General features: G+C 30.4%; 2 protein-coding genes across 3 annotated transcripts in view; one reads left to right on the forward strand and one right to left on the reverse strand.

Moving 5' to 3' along the window:
- The window catches only part of Sdb (SAXO downstream of blistered), a 100541-nt gene extending 92207 nt beyond the window's left edge, over positions 1 to 8334 (reverse strand). The window contains exon 1 of one of the 2 annotated variants that reach the window (XM_043048000.3): positions 8276 to 8334. The gene's annotated coding sequence lies outside the window, so the exon portion shown is untranslated. Of the gene's footprint in view, positions 1 to 441; positions 610 to 8275 lie in introns of those variants that run through there. The other variant, XM_043047999.3, reaches the window with a different exon arrangement.
- Positions 769 to 18256, forward strand: part of LOC107445310 (peptidylglycine alpha-hydroxylating monooxygenase) — a 56155-nt gene continuing 38667 nt past the window's right edge. Inside the window, exon 1 of the mRNA XM_016059674.5 lies at positions 769 to 999. The gene's annotated coding sequence lies outside the window, so the exon portion shown is untranslated. The remainder of the gene's footprint in view (positions 1000 to 18256) is intronic.

Consider the following 18256-nt stretch of genomic DNA (forward strand, 5'->3'; position numbering starts at 1 on the left):
GAGTTATATGGAGAGAAAAACCACAAAAACTCCCATGGTTAGCCTCACGGCAAGAGGACTCTAACCCATGATCCATCTACCACTATACTGTTTCATCGGATGCTCGATAAAAACTGAATATTTCACCTGGCATGTTCCGAGTACCCGGCAAAAGTTTTATTTATTACCTAACCGGTACCGGGTACCTGGTATTAGACTTATTAGCTTGCAGGGTATTAAACAATTTATGCCAAACAATCTAAAAATCGCATATTTTTCAATCAAACAAATATTTTATAGGTATACTAATAGATATAGTTTTACGGAAATTTATTGTGCGCCATGTTTGGATGTGCACTGAAACAGCTCAACAAGCATGTTTCCATATTCACATACTAAACATTAAATGACTATTGTCTTTTTCTGACTTACAGATATACTATAAATATATATTAACCTTACCTCATACGGTCGTTTCATTTCTTCTAAACTATTCTGTGTGGTATTTTTCACAGCGATCTTCCTAATGCTTAGAAAAGAATGATAATAAGAAAATTGCTGACACAGCTCTTTCACAAGATTGCTTGTGGACGAAATACATTTTTCATTAGGTGATAAATTTAAATTGTTCAAGTAAAACAATTTTCATTTTTATTTCAATCATCATGTTTTCGTCATCGCATCCTTTCCAATTCTTGAACTTTTAGTAAGGTCACAGTTAAGATGATGCGACGTGATAAAATTCAGACCATATTTAGTAAATGAGCTAACTAAAATGATAATTCAGTCAGTCCTGTTTTTTTCTTCATATTTTACAAATGACTCAAAGTTTTAAGCATAGATAAGATTATTTTAAAAATAAAACTACGTAAAACTAAGTTTAGTGGAATGCTAAAAAAAAATATAATGTATGATGGAGTTTTGAGAAGAAAGAAAGAATAATGCTGTTGTAGTTCAAAATAATATGCATATAACATTTATATTCTAAGAAAAGAAATGGCTGAACAGGTGCTGAAACAGGTAGGGGAACTTCATTTTCCATCCCAAAATCCATGAGAATATCTCTTTATTTATATGTTGTTATGTTACATATTGTTAAAATAACATTATTTATATAATTCTTGATCTCGTAATTTAGTTCAGTACAATGGGACAATTAATATTCTTAATGAAGTTTTTCACTTTCTTTGAAATATTGTTTTTTACTTTTAATAAGACAAATACTTTCTTTCTTCCCCAACAATCTTAAGAGCTTCTTCCTGTTTTTAGCAGCATTTAATTTTGAAAACTAAAAAAATCTCTTTTCTCATTATTATTTGTAATGTAACTAAGGTTTTTATTATTATCATAACAGAATTAAACTAACTGTGAAATAGTACCGTAAAGTAAACAGAAAAATAACTAAAACAACCAAAATATAAATGAAATTTTTCATTCACAGATCATTTAAAGCTACTACAAGAGCTTAAATTTCATTATAAAGTCACAAACGGTCAAAGTAGTCACAGTCACAAACGTGACCGTTTTGGATTATCTCAAAGAGGTCATAATGTGACTTAGATGTTACTCTGTCGTGAGATATCACATAATAATAACTCCGTGACTATTTATTGTGACATTTTTTTATTTGGTAGTCACAAATATACTTTACTGTGACTAAAGTCACTTGGAAAATTTGTTGCCAATTTGATCCCTTGAAAGTCACATGTAAACCATTTCATGACTTGTCTTACTAAAGTTCCAGGAGTTCTTACGACTTATCCCAGTTTGGTTCTCATATTTACTTTTTATCGAATTTGTTTCATTGAAATCACGTGCACAATTTTATACGATTTGTCTCACTAAAGTAGTGATTCCACTCTATACAGAACAATCATTTACAATATTTACAAGTCTTGTAAGCTCTTTTTTTGCGATTAATCTCTTACAATTAAATATGTGAATACCAATAGGTGAATACCAAATGGTCACAATGATTACATTCAAAAGTGTGACCTGCTTAAATATTTGCGTCAAATATTTTCATACATGACTTTGAAAAAGAATTTGTTTCCGTAAACGTGTTGTTTTAAAAAAATTGCTTCCGTACAATATTGCTCCATTTCCTAACGCTCATTGTGTCATAAAAAAGGGTTTTAAATGTTAAACACCTCTTGTCCAAATATCGAATAATACTTAAATAAATTTATTTTAGATTATTTATTTGAAGAAAGAATTTTGATGTTTTTAAAATAGATTTTACTTTCTAATGCAGTTAAAAATAATTTTTTCATCTGTTTTTAAAATATATGTATATGTTTAAAATTTCTTTAAGATTCATGTGAAAAATTTAAAATTTTACATAACTTTTATATCCACTAACAGTCCTGATATGGTTTATTTAATTCAAAAATATTATTGCAGATATAGAAAAATAACGCAATTTTTGTGAGAATAATTTAATAAACTATGCATTCTTATAATCGTTTTATAATCTTTTAATTTTAAATAAAATGCTTTACTGTATTTTGCGTATATTTAGACTATTATTGGTTATGTTTGCACCACACAGTTTTTTTCGGTAAAAAATGTCGATAAATTTTCAAAAGAATATTTTGCATTTTGCAATAGAGTATTATTCATTGTATTCAGATACTATTAGATTTGATAAATTATACGAGTTTTAAATGCATATAATAATTTGTGTAAAATTGAAAATTTAATTTTACAATTTACAAAAATGAGAACAGAGATAGTCAATACGATAGAACAAAATTAGTAACAAAAGAAACATCTAATTGATATTTCATAGAAAAAGCAAACGATTTTAAAACAAGACAAGGGCCACATTTTTTTCAAATATTTTTTTATTGTATTCGGGACGATTGACTGAATCAAAAATTGGCTTAATGCAGCTGTTAATTCTATCACGTTATTGAACATAGCCATTCGAAAAAGAAATTTTATTCGATACAAATTCTTTAATTTTTGTTGAGAGCGCTCTTTATGTTAAGCGCTTGGGCTCTATGTTTTCTACCAGCTATTGAATCTTTTTAGTTATTGTTTTATTCATTACATAAAGATTAATTATTGGTAAAAAGAGCGATACCACACAAAGCTTTAAAAATGGTGGTGATTTCGATAGCTAAAAATGATTATTAAATTTAGCCAATTACGTTTTATTCTGAATAAATTGTTTATGTTCAATGACACAAGAAAGAAATTTATGACATATAAAAGGGGTGAGTCCTTATTTTGTTTTTCTTGGTGTTATTTTGTTTGATTGATGATTCGGCTTTCGATTTTTTATAAGTTGAAATTATTTCATTGTTAAAAGGCTCTTTCCTCTTTAAATACTTTTTGAGTGTTTCGTTTTTGAATGGTTCGTTTTTCAATTCTTTTTTATTTACGTTTGCTATGTCTATTTTATTTCATAGTGAATAAATTTTTTTAATTTTTTCCCCTTCATTTTAATAATAATGCAACCTTAGCAACAAATTTAACAAACGCTGTTATAAATCTGGTTTTTATTTTCTAATTTATATCGTTTGAGTTCGTGAAATAATTTGGATATTACGAAATACCCAGTGCAATATTTTATAATACTCACATAAAAAGTTAAATAATTGTGATTATTAAAATTAATAGCTACTACAGTTAGTTTTTTTTTATACTTAATTTCATATTTTTTTAAAAAATGTTATTAATTAATATTTACTGATAGTATTATTTACCAATGTTAATATATACTATTAATTAATACTTACTATTTAATCACACAATATATTCTCAATTTTAAAATAATATTAGATGGTAATAATAAAATATATATTTTTAAATCCTCCAATTCCAGAAATTTAATTGTAATTACTAGAGCCCGGATTTTGATGACCTAAAAAATCTCAATTAATGCCCTTAAAAAATGCAAAAAATGCCCTTAAAAAGTGCGAAAAATGCCCTTTAAAATGCGAAAATTGCGCTAAAAATGCCTTATGACGTGAATTAAATAAAAATATTAAACTAAAACAATGTTTTACGCTTTGAAATTATTATGAGTCATTTCAAAAAATATAAGCAATGCAATACTGGTTCTACGTTCATTAAAGTTTGAAAAATATGTTTTACATCCTAAAATAACAAAAAAAAGGAAAATATATTGACTCCAAAACATTTTCATTTTGTAAAGAAACTTTAATGAATATAACAACTTCCATCTCATAATATTACTAAATATCAGAATTTTTTTTGTTGATATTTTGAAATGTAAACGAGCGTCTCTTGTCTGAAACTACATTTTTATACCTGGAGAAGCTTCTTTCAACGTCTACTGATGTTATTGGTGCTTACTTGAAAAAGACGGTCTCACACTGACAATTCTTCTTCAATTTGAAAAGATGTTGCTTCACCTGCTAATATCCTAGAGATTTTTTTCATATTTTGGAAGCAAGTGTAACAATAAAAAATGATAAAAAAATAATAAAAATTGAAAAAAATTAACAAAAAATTTTAAAAAATGCTTTAAAATGCAAAATATGCCAAACAATTTAAAGAAAAATGCCCTATAAATCTTAAATTTTGTCCTTTGGAGCAAAGGACAAAAAATGTCCAAAAATGAAAAAAATGCAAATGTCATCAAAATCCGGGCCTTAGTAATTACTTATGCAGTTTAGCAAAAATCAGTATGAACCAAAAACAAGAAATTTAAATAAAAATGCGTTAACATTTTACAAATAAAAAGGTGCCGCGTTTAGGTATGTAGGTATGTAATGTAATATAACCGGTTAACGCAGATGGAACACCGGTGTTCCTTTTAAATATTTTTTTCTGTGCTCTAATTACAATAATATATTCTGGTATTTTTTAAATATAAAAAAAGTCTAATAGTTATTAAAAATTTTTTTAGATTATCGGAATTATATTTGTAATAAAATATGAAACCTAAAAAAGTAGTTAAGTAGTTTGAAATTTATTTTCCTCATCCAAATTCAAAAATTTATTAATAATTGATTTTTGTAAATTAAAGAAATTTGAATGATGAATAACTGCTTTTTTTTAGATCTTAATTACAAGAAATAAATGCAAATTGGTAGAATTATTACTTGAAAGTGAGCCGTAGTGTTAAAAATTTTTATTTTTAACGTAGAAAAAGACTTCGGCATTTCATACTACACTTCATAACCATAAATTATAAAAATTTTAAATATAATATGTTCCGCCTATTTTGACTAAATTTAATAAAAAATATTACAAAAAGTTTGAAAAAAATATTTAATAAAAATTCTGTGCCAAAGGGATAAAGAATAGGTAGAAAAATATTCAGCTAAATAAATATATTATTATTAATTATTATTGTATTCTCTGGTTTAGAAGTTGATAAACTTGGCACTTTTTGAAAATTTAATCATTTATAGTAATTTTAATCTGATCTGATATCAGTTGATGATTTCAATTCTGAATCACTGTTATAAAATTTATTAGCAAAAGCTATCGATGAGAAGATCTCCACAAAATATAAAATAGTGTTGCCATCTATTGAGATTTAATTGAACTAAAATCTTACTGTTTCAAATGTAGTTCTGATCTATTCAACTGATTTATCACAAATTTAGCATTTATAATTATTTCATTCTCTGCTATACTTTTACTGTGTAATGTTTTAAAAAAAAACTTGAATGAAATGCAAAAGATTAAAGTACATCTTTAAGGAAGTAAATGTGTCACTGCTGAAGTTCAAAAACCGTTAATGTGCACATTACCCATAGGCAATATGTAACTTATAGGATAGACCAGGGATGGCGAACCAATAGCACGCGTGCCATTTATGGCACGTGACACAATATTTTGGGCACACCACCGATCACAATTGTTATTACACTATGAATTGTTATTACACTATGAAGCATATGTAACAATTAAATTAAAATTCACAGAAAAAATAATAATAAACAATTATTAATAATAAAATTAACAATTAATGCTAAAAAACCCTAAATAACCGTAAAAAAAACAAGCTAATAATAAATAACTAGCAAAAAAAAATTAACAGTCCTGCTAAACTAACATCTCACAACCTATTATAAGTTATTTGTCATCTAATCTGCAACAACGGAAGTCAAACTGATGTTACTTTAAGTTGAATTACGCGTATAACTGAGACATTACAAAATGTATATTTTTTTCAATGTAAATAAAGAGTTTTGAGTTGACAGTATTTAGTATTGTTATTTTCCCAATAATCACGAAGTCAAAATTATTGGTCGGCACGTCTATGACCTCAATACCTCATTAAACATTTTTTTAGAAAGAATGGCGCGTTGGTGCATAAAGGTTCGCCAACCCTGGGATAGGCTATAGAAAATCGGCAGATTAACTGGTTTGCTCCTTTAAAGTGCGAAATCTAGCGCTTCCACATTTTATCTAGGCAATGCGTTTCTTAACGGTTTCCGTATTTTGTATGCTCAAAATTTTGTTTCTAACATTTCTTTGCAATTACGTTTTCGATAAAATGTCATTAATTTTAATAATATTTTAAACCATTTGTTTCTTTGTATTGCAGCTATTGAATTGATTCATGACTGGATTCTATCAATTAATTTGTTGATTGTTTGACCTTATTAACTTGATTCTTTAGACAATAATGCGTACAGAAACGTTGTTGCTTTTGAGGAAAGACCATAATTTCAATTAACGACTACATACTATGTGATGAGCAAATTGCGTAGTTAATTTGAGAAACAGTACACTTTTTTAGTACTTTAACGTATCAATTTAATTAATCTGCGCATTCACTTGATGATTAGCTGAATTACTGATTTCTGCGCACTAGAAGTATCATGTGAACCATGAAAAATTACGCTACTATTCGCAATTGTCCAAAGCGCAATTTTTCAGTTCTAAAAAAGCTGTTCCTTTGCTCCTGAAAAGTTTTAATAAAAAAATGCATCGAAATTTTGTTAATATACTTGTTTTTAATGGTTAAGAATGCATATTAAATTGGTATAATTGGTAAGGACTTCTTTTATAAGTTTTAATTATTATTATTATTATTATTTTGACGAAAATTTCGAAACCTATTTTTGAGAAAAATATTGAAAAAAAAAATTTCAACACATTTTATTTTCAATTTACAAAGAGAACGATTTTAATAATAGAAATTTTTTAATGTTAAATAAATTTTATTTATGAAAAATTAACAAAAGAGAAACGCTATTATTGTATAGAAACAAGAACTAGCCAAGCTTTAAACTTCTGTCATTTTTTTTCTCCTAAATAATTTTATTGAAAAAACTACAAAATAATATATTTTTTATTAATAAAAATTGGATTTTGGAAATGTCCGGCATTTTGTGGGATTCATTGTTTGTAATTTTTATATGAATCATTGCTCTGTTATTATTATTATTGTTTAGAATTTTCGACGCAAGAACCGAGATCTGCTACACCACGCCCTGCAATTGGTGAATACGAAAAACCTTAAATAAATTTTTAGGAGTACTCTATTTTTAAGATTTCTCCGACTCCAATGGTCAGTTTTATTAGTTAAAATATGAAATACATAGTTGGACGTAATTATTAGAACGTCATGTTACCACAATGTCAAATCATAAAATGAGAAGTTGAGATGAGGTGAATTCATGAGGGTGACTTAACTGGTCTCCAAGACCAAGAGTAGGTTTTATTATTATTATTTAATTTTTTACTATAAATTTCTTTTTATTAATTTCTTATTCAGAATTGCAGTGGCTCAGGTTATAGTGAGTTCGCATGTTAAGTGTCCCTGGTTCGAGTCCCTGCGATGATTAAAATATTCACATCTGATGTAAATGCAGATTTATTTCGTAACTTTCGCAAAGAAAAGTCATTCCCATATGGTGAAAGTCTGTTGAGACAACAGGTTGATTTTTAAAAAAATCATTTCGTTAATACGGATTTTCTGCTTAATTTTTACGTAAAAAACTTGTTTTTGCCTGTTAAAAGACTGTTTTGGCTGCGGATTTGCTGAATAGATTTTACGGATTTTTTTTTTATTTTTACAGTGCATTGTAGATATTTACATTTATTCCCTATATGTTAAAAACGCATGAAAGCGGAATCATAAGGGCACGGGTAATTAATCCAAATCTTATTCATTATACTTTTTATACGCCCTTGGATCAACCTTCCTGAAAGTTTTAATAAAACATTGCACAAAAATAGACCAAAATTCTATTACGGTTTTCATGTCCTTAAAAAAATGTCAAATATGTAACATGCATTGACTTTCAAAATAACGTAAATTTACGAAAGCAAAAAAAAGCAAAAACTAAACATTACTTACTGAACGAAGCAGCTTCTAAAATATGTCCAAACATCACGATATTAAATCATAAAAGAAACATTTGATTTAATAAATTTAGTTTCATTTATTTATTCATTATTGATGAAAGATAGATTTATTTTATGATAACACAATCCTTCAAGTAGTTCCCGTTTTGAGAGTCGGAAATTATTATTTTTAATTTGCTGTGACCTTTTTAAGTAATAAAAACATTACAAAAAGTTTATTTTGCTTACATTTTTGATAAATTGAGCAAGAATTGAGTTATCTTCACAATTAACTTTTAACTGCTGAGAAAAAAACGAGTTTTTATTTTTTATTTTTTTAGAAGATGCTTTGATGAAACCTTGGCTCAAGAATTATCATTTAAATCAGAAATATTATGATAACATTTACCCAGAAATTAAACTTTTACGTCGGTAATAGTTGGTGTTTATATAATAGTTTACAACATGTTTAACAGTTGATATTTCTTAAACTATTTGCTGAATCTTATTTTTTTTTCTGTCTTACTCCTTGTTCATTTCCTACAGACTTTCATAATTTCAAGCGTCTACGTTTTATAGTTTTTATGCAGCAAAACAAAATGTAAAGTTAAGCAAAAAAAAAGAAAAAAGAAAAAGTAACGGTTTTCTCGAAAATAAAGAAAGAAAGACAATTTCTATTTTTTACACTTCAGACACTTTTGAGATATTTTATTTATTAGTTAAATTCGAAATGAATAAATAAAATAAATATTAATTAAAGGAATATATTTTAACGATGGTATTTTAAAGTTATATTAATATAAATTTCCAAAAAAAAAATCTGACAAATATTTTTTTTAAAAACTTTTAAAATGAAACCAAGAATTTAAATGTATTATTATGGTCAAATTTTAATAATTTCTTTATATGAATTACAAATTTCAACTATTCTGCTTTTGTTAAGATCTCTAAAATTTTTATTATAAAGGGATGATTTTTTAAAAAAAAATCTCATACTTAATTTAATACTGGTTGACTAGGGCGATTTTCATTTCTCAAATGTAATTTTAAACCTTTAAAAATTCCTTGATACTTTTGTAATTAGATATTTCTTCTGATATTCGAAATAGCATACTTTATAAATCGCGAAAAAAAAACAGGGAAAAAGGCACTGAAAAAACCCGGAAAAGAACACCTCATTAACATTTGTATAAACTTAATGGCAGATTAGATTCATGCTGTTGTACCTGAATTTAAAAAGAATCAATAATTTATTCAATCGTAGTTATTTTTAAAAGATTTAGTCCTTGTACAAAGTTTTATTTGAAGTTTTAAAAGAACTTTCAATACTTTATAAATTTTTATTACACTTATACGATATTCTATCATAGTATTACTATAAATAATGGATTCATAAACTATTCTCTCAGGGCCTTAATTTTTTGTATTAAAACTGATGGGGATATGAACTGAATTTTCTTTAAAGGTAGTTAAAAAAAAGTATAAATTGTATTTTATTAAATCACAGTACAATAAGTATAATTATTGAAGCTTTGAACAGTTTCCGGACTGCCTAAGTGTCCTAATTTTGCTCAATAATATGAAGTTGGGAAAACTTATTTCTTATTATTTTTTTATCGGAATATCTTGCAAAATCCTGGAGAATGGAATGGTTCCTGGAATTATGATTTAAGTTCTATCCCAAACAGAATCAGGAACTAAATCAGTGGTTTATTTCGCGCGCTTTAGCAATATCTCTCTTGCTTAGCTCATCAGCCACTCAGCACCTTATCGTGCTTGAATAGTCCCGCAGTTGACTGATCGTTAAGACACGGTTCCCAGCAGATCACCGAAGTCGAGCATCACTGGCTGCGGTCAGGGTGCGGGTGGGTGACCTCTTGGATCAGACCGAGGGTGTGCGGTATTGGTCCTCGTTAAACTATTCTACCGTAAAGTGCTCGACTTCGTGTACCATCCCTTCTGCAGAGTATCAAAATTGTGATGGCATGTCTTCCGATCATCCTCAGGGATGTTTCCCAGGTAGTCGTCAATAGCCATTGTGCAGCTCTAGTGCGACGTAAGTTAAATACCTACTTACCTAATTATCTTTCTGATGGTGCTTTTATCTAATGAGTACTTAACAATATTTGATGCTCTACGAAGGTGTTGGTACTGGTACACCATATTTGTTGTTTGTGGCTCTGCCTATTGAAAACCAGACAATAAATAACTTTTTTTTATCCTTAATAGCTGAATATAGTGATACGTTCAAAATTGATACATCATTGCATTGTATAAAAGTTTTTATACTATCAATGAACTAAGTAATTTTAGATGGCAAAATTCCCAATTGTTCCCAACAAAATCATTCGAATATTTGAGAATATTTATCGAATATATCATTCAAAATTAAGCTTTTTTTAAAAAATTTCTATCTCAATTCGACTATTTGAACATTATTCGAACACACTATCTTTTGAATACTTTTCTTACCAACTCCCTTTTTTTTCTTCAATATTCGAACCTCCTAGCCTTTTATCCGTACTCTAAGCAGATATAATTTAAAGTGTTTTCAAGCCCACTCTCTTTTGAACAATTCTCCAACCAACTACCTTTTTATTGGTTATTGAACTCGCTATTATTTAATGGGTACTCGAATTCACTCATTTTTACAGGTTCTCGAACTTGCTATCATTTGTTCAATACTGGATTCTACTATCATTTGATCATTACTTGAATCGACTATCTTTTATCGGCACCACGGAGAAAGTATTTTACCCTGGAGGTTCATGGACGCAACTTCAAGGGGTTGCCATGTGGTGTATATAAAAATAAAAATATATTAAAATAAATAAATAATAAATTGGAAAAAATGAAATTGTTAAGCACCAAAAGTTTTTGAATAATACTTGTAGATTGGGATTTATTTCAAATCATTTAAAACACTTAAAATTTAATTTTTGTAATGCTTTATTAAAATTTATTCATGTATGCATTTTTTTCTAAGAAACGAAAACAAAAAAGAAATTAATATATTTTTTTCCCAAAGGACATGAGAACAGTGCATGAGATTGCAAGTTAACAGGTCACACCGGGACACGTCCCGCAGTTGACTGATCGCTAAGAGATGGCTCGCAGCATCACCGAAGTCAAGCATCACCGGCTGCGGTCAGTGCGCGGGTGGTTGACCACTTGGATCAGTCTGTATAGGGACCGAGGGTGTGCGGCATTGGTCCTCGTTAAACTGTTCTACCGTAAAGTGCTTGACTTCGCGTGCAGGTCGTCGGGCCATCGAAGCAGGGGTGTCATTCCCTCTGCAGAGGATCAAATTTGTGAGGGCATGTCTTCGGATCATCCTCAGGGATGTTTCCCAGACCGTCTCCAATAGCCCATTGTGTAGTCTAGTGTGACGTAAAATGAACAACAACAACAACAACACACCGGGATACTTCCCGGTTTGCGTGTACATCCTTGCCTGTTATATTTGTTTCACAGTTGTAATGATCGTAAGACACGGTTCCATGTAGATCACCAAAGTCAGCGGTTAATGAAATGGCTGGAGACAACTTTAAACAACATGTGGAGGGACCGAGGGTGTCCCGTATCGGTCTTCGTTGAACTGTTGTGTCGTAAAAAGCAACAAAATAAAAAATATTTTGCCAAACTTCTGGATTGTTTAATTATTTTGTTAACAATCCCAATACAAGTATTGAGGATTTTTTTTCAGCAAAAACTTTTTTTTTAATGGCGGGCACTTGGAACTATTGTCCACATAAAGTACCAGAACTGCTAACTCTCTTTTCGTTACCCAGTGGGCACCTGTGGCGAAGCCACGACGGTGGAGCAGCGTCGCTCACGTGATTTATCTATGCCATTTAGTGCATACTACGAAAAAAGTTTGTTGAATGTTGTTTCTTTTAAGGAAAGCGAAACTTAAACTAAATAAAAAGAAAGAAAAAGAACACGTTATTTACATTTCAAGTACAAGTTGTTCAAATAATCCTTTAACAGCAAGCAATCTGCGAAGAAATGTTTCACACAATTTCTCATAAATTCTGCCAAAAATATCTCTGATATTTATCCTCAAAGTAATAAGTAATCATATGATTACGTCATAGGAAGCATCATGACATTGAGGTAGTTTTTTTAAAAAACTATATCAGGTGCAAATTTTAAGTTGCCAATCCGTTTTCTACTAGGACTGTAAGCAAGCAGCCTCATGGGCTGGATCCAATTCCAAACTAGCAAAATTACTGATGATTTGATTAAAATTGTGATTTAGTGTATTTTCAATTTTATATAAATAATGTATAATAGATAGTTTAGGGTCGGGATAGCCTGGTTGGTAGGGCACTGGGCCCATGTCCAAGAGGTCGTGGGTTCGATCCCCATCGGCCGAAGACTCCCCGTGTAGTAAATGGTGGCAGGTGCACGTTAAATCTGTCGAGTCGCAAAGTCCTCCATGTTACCATACCAAATCAATACCTCTGGGGGTACTGATCCAGGAGTTTCCTTGTCTTCCGGATTGTTTCAAAATGGTAAACCCAAAAAATTGGGTAGGCTGCTCAACGACGGATATGAAATATAAAATGATAGATATTTAAAAAAAAAAAGACATTCATTTAAGGCTGCATTCAAAATGCATCCCTAAACTAATTTCAACCTTTACAAATTAAGATACGTTCTGTTCTGAAAAAAAATATATATATACAATGGATGTTATTGATATTTCTGATACAGATTATCTTGTTTTTTTTAAAAAAATAAAGATCTCACTTTTCCCAGGCTCGCTAAAATGTAATCTTTAAGATCTGACAAGGGCTAAATAAAGTTCGCTAAGGCAGGAAAATCAATTCCACCGATATTGTACCGATATTGGTACCTTGAACAGTTAAAATTTGCACCAACTTTAATATATTGTTAAATTAAACCATGTATCTATTCAAGTTCAACCAAACACTTTAAAAAGAATCATGTTAAAATACTGAGAGAAAAACAAACATTTCTATAAAATTTCGAAAGTCATTTTGCAAGCGCATATATAACTTATTATCTGAAAATTGAGTTACGAGATATACCATTTTTGAACAGTGCTGAATTTAGTAGTATTTAATACTGATTTAGTGAAACTGTATACACTCACTACATTAAAGTGAAATTTATCTTAATTATACGTTGTTGTTGTTCATTTGAGTCGCACTAGAGCTGCACAATGGGCTATTGGCGACGGTCTGGGAAACATCCCTGAGGATGATTCAAAGCCATGCCATCACAATTTTGATCTTCTGCAGAGGGGATGGCACCCCAGCTTAGGTAGCCCGACAACCTGCACGTGAAGTCGAGCACTTTACGGTAGAACAGTTTAACGAGGACTAATACCGCGCACCCTCGGTCCCTATGCAGACTGATCCAAGCTGTCACCCACCCGCACACTGACACCATCCAGTGAAGCTTGACTCTAAAAAAATGCTGGGAATATCGTGTCTTAACGATCAGTCTACTACGGTACCTTAATTATACGAAGAAATAACACATAATATTTCAATAATTATATGTTCTACCGTAAAGTGCTCGACTTCGCGTGCAGGTCGTCCGGCTATCGAAGCGGGGGTGCCATCCCCTTTGCAGAAGATCAAAATTGCGATGGCATGTCTTCGGATCATCCTCAGGGAGGTTTCCCAGACCGTCGCCAATAGCCCATTGTGCAGCTCTAGTGCGACTCAAATGAACAACAACAACAATTCAATAATTATATTCGAAATTTAGTTAAGGATTATTGTTATTTATGAAGTGAATAAATAAAATAAAACGAGGAAAAATATTCTTACACAAATTAGGTACAGTAAAGCTTCGATGTTATTCATTATATTTCCTTGCAGAAATACAAAATTAACGCTACTGATAGATATACTTTTATAGCTTTTCATTTTCGTTTTTTACAATTTAGAAATATTTGAACTGGTTCAACGAGATTTAACTTACAAAGCCAAGAGCGTTCAATGCTGAATACCGCAAGACCATTCAGCTTTTTTCGGTCACAGTTTTTCCTATTTAAGTCTTCCTTGGCTTCAGTTCAAAAATGATCAAATGTTTGTAAATTAAAAATAAATATTTAAAAAATAATATTTTTGTGTTACTCTGTGTTATTTTTAACGGAACGTGTGCCCTCAAACCAGAGAATATGCATAAGTGAAGAAGGCTAGATTCAATAAACATAATGTAAACCAGTCCTCTAAGGTTTGTTGCGATCCCTGTGTATAAAGGAAAAAACAACATTTAGGGACAAAGCAGCAGAGGTTAGTGAAACGGGTTTTCGCCGCTACTGAGATTGGGGATCAGAAGAAAAGTTTTCTTCTTATTTATTGTTGGTTTGTTCTGTATTTTTTCATTATTGATAAACAGTATTGTACTACTAATTAAGATACTTCTTTGAGCATACATTTCTATCATCCATGTTGAATAAATCTGCTAACACATTTTGACATAGAAAGAAAGAATAAAATGGCAGGAGAAAATGCCCCCAACCGTACTTGTACAGTTTGTCTAAAGTAAGAACTCCCCTAGCCGTTCGTCTGAACTCATGGCGGTGACTATGGTAACGAGGTATTACTATTTCAAGTAGGGGTGTGGGTCACTGTTTAGGAGAGGTTTTGATTCGGGTCGGTGAGAGAAAGGCCGCTTTTTCTTCGGTCTATTGTGTTTGCCCCAGAGTGAAGACAAGCTACCCCTCCCTGAAATGCATTATTCTTGACTTTGTGGCGGGGGGAGTACTTACCGTAGACAAACTATAGTGTTGTCCAACAACTGGTTTACGGGTGACGTACCTCCTGTCAGTCACTTTGCTTCGTATCCACGTGTGTTGGATCTTAGTACATACGATGTCCTGCTAGATCTGAGTATGTTGCTCACCCTTTAAGTTGTTTTCCTGGTATTGTTTACCACACCCAGCAGCTCTCCGCGCTAGTTACGTATTCGAAGAGCTTAACTTCTCCTTTCTATATTCTTTGCTGAAACCTCGTGCTACCCTGTCATGCTTTAGGGGTTGTGGGATAAATATTTACGACGACAAAGAATCCGAATTTGACAAAAAATAAGCTATTTTCAACAGGGTGAGTAGCGTTTTTTACTTAAAGGTGCTTATTTTTTATTTATGTTTTTTAAAAGCCCTTAAAGGTGCTTTTTTTTATTCGGGGTTTGTAAAAAGTGCTTAATTTTATATCTTTTAAAAAGAAATTTTTTTTCTTTGCCGTGTCGATTGTCGTTCTAAATTACAAAAAAAAATGCATGATTTTCCCAATTTTCTCTGCAATATTTATCACAAACTAGTTATTTTATCATGATCATGCAAATTTTTTGAAAATGTTTTTGAATTGTATTGATTTTATGCTTATAAATTAAGAACTTTAAGCGATAGGAAAAGAAAACTTTTACTACTGCACAGATAATTATGTTTTTTTTCTTTGGGAAGTGGTTAAAAAATATTTTTAAGTGCTTAAAAAGTACTTAAAAGGTGCTTACTTTTTGTTGAAAAATCTGGCTACACACCCTGGTTCAAAAATATACGTTTTTCTGTCTGATTCCGTAACTTAAAGGGTAATCCGTAACTTAAAATATCGTCTACTCATTAATTGAATCTAAAGGTGTGAATCTGGCATCAGAGCATTAGAGTAGACGATAGGTTTAGATTCACAACCATGCTATCTAAAGGACGGACTATAGTTGTGAATCTAAAGGTGAAGGAAAGTAAAGGTCTTTGAAATATCAGGTCTTTGAATCAGTCAGGGATGAAAGATATATGATTTTAATAATGTTTATTAGCAATATGCAAGAAACAAATATTCATAAACAAGTTAAAAAGAAAAAAATGATTATAAATGTTAAAAATTTGTTTCTCATTTCTTGACCTTATTCAGCGTCGTCTACAGTGCTGGAAAAAATACAAAGCCGAGCAAAAAGTCGCCAAATACGAAACACCACTGTTATGACTAAATAGGCAAATTTATTTTGCATTAAATATAGCGCCTAATTGCTTTGCATGACAATTTTCTTCTGCATATTATCTAAATTATGGCTAAATTGGCATAATTATTGAAAAACATTTCGGAAAAAAGTATTAAATCGATAAAATTTTAGTTTTAAAGAAATGGGCTTGAGTAGTTCTCAGATTGCCAAAAAAATAGAAAGATCTAAGGCTACAATGAATTACCTTAGGAATTCTGAAAGCTATGGTAGTAAACAGCGTATTGGAAGGCAAAAAAAAAAAAAAAAAAAAAATTCAGCAAAGCAAGAAAGACAAATCTGAAGCTTGCTTGTCATGGTAAGATGTCACCTGCAGAAGTTAAAAATGAAATGCAATCACCATGTAGCAGCCGCACGCTTTAAGTAGTAAACCGAACATTTAATTTAAAAATATTAAAGGGAAACTCTGATTACTAAATTACACTAGAGCCCCTGAATTAGACAGGCCGACTTATCATTTATTTTTGGAGCAAAGAGCTAAAATAAGCACGTAACATAACTAATACTAACATAACGTTAACTTGCGAACTTGTTTGCTCCAATATTACTTGATAGGTCAGCTCTGATAGTATAGGAGCCTTAAATTACACGAAGATGCTCGTTTAACATTTGCAAAGAAACATCTTAAGAAAGGTACGAATTGGGGTGATGTGGTTTTTTCTGATGAAAAGAAGTTTTATTTGGATGAAACAAATGACTACCACTATTTTGGTACGACTTACGGACTGAACAGTACTTATTTTCCAAACGTCAATTTGGTGGTGGTTTCGTTATGGTTTGGGACGCTTTTAAAACAAGCGGTTCTACTCCAATCACATTTGTACAAACTGAAATGAATTAAATTATGTATTAGAATATATTCGGTGATAATTTATTGCCTATTTCCCTTCTTATAACAACCACAGACTGGATCTTACAACAGGTCATGCGGCAATCCATACTTCACAGTCAACTAACTCCTGGATGAAAGCAAATGAAGTTAAATCTCATGAGTGGGCTGTCTTATAGGTCTCGCCAAAATGTTTCTCCCCTACCTGAATGATTGATGGGGTAGGTGGAGGATCTCTATTGAAAAAGGACACCTATTGCTGAAGTTTTGGCGAGGTCTACAATGAACCGTTTCTGCAAAGTAAAAGCAAAAATAATATTATGAAATTAAGAAATACTGTTACGTTTTAAAGAATACTTACGTTGTCAAGCTGTAAATAAAAATAATAGAAGATTTAATTAAAACGTCTTCGGTTGCTTCTTGACTTACAGTTACTGAAAGTATTTTTAGTAGTTTTTATTTGTCTTATATTTTAAACAAATATTGTTATGCATAATGACTCTACATTAAACAATTTATTGCACAGTTTTTTTTTTAAATGTTTCTACATAAGGCATTCCATAACTCATACTTATAGAGATAACTAACAGTAGATAATTATGTTTTTTTATCATTATTTCAATCTTCCATAATTTTTATTTATTTTCTTCTTTAAAAATTGAGAAACATAATCTACTGAGTTAAAATTAAATCAATGCTCCAAAAATTTCAAACAATGTTACGTTTTCAATATTATTATCAAGGAAAATATCTTAGAAGGCCTATAATCCAAAATTAATTTTTTTTGTGGTACTTGTAAACCAAACTTCAATCATTAAAGGTGCTACTGTTTCGCTTATCTACAATACCATTGTACTTATTACTGACTTACATGCTATGGCGACTGACTTTCTTTTTTAAGTAAACTATTAAGCAATAACTTTTCATTCCCATATTAATAAATAATTCAAATTTTTTATAGTACTTACACAAATAAACACCGAACTTAATATTAAAATGATGCTAAGAAACTTTATTTTTATAATAGCTGCTAAACGTCTTTAAATGTTACTAATATACTTACTACGACTACCTCCCTTTTATATACCTTCGTTAAAATGTAATAGTAAACGTGGCATTTATACATGTTGTTTCATTTTCCTTGATTGAAAATTCTATGATACTTTA

Source organism: Parasteatoda tepidariorum, chromosome 7 (genome assembly GCF_982258835.1).
Source record: "Parasteatoda tepidariorum strain Cologne lab strain chromosome 7, Ptep-v5.0, whole genome shotgun sequence".
NCBI lineage: Eukaryota > Metazoa > Arthropoda > Arachnida > Araneae > Theridiidae > Parasteatoda > Parasteatoda tepidariorum.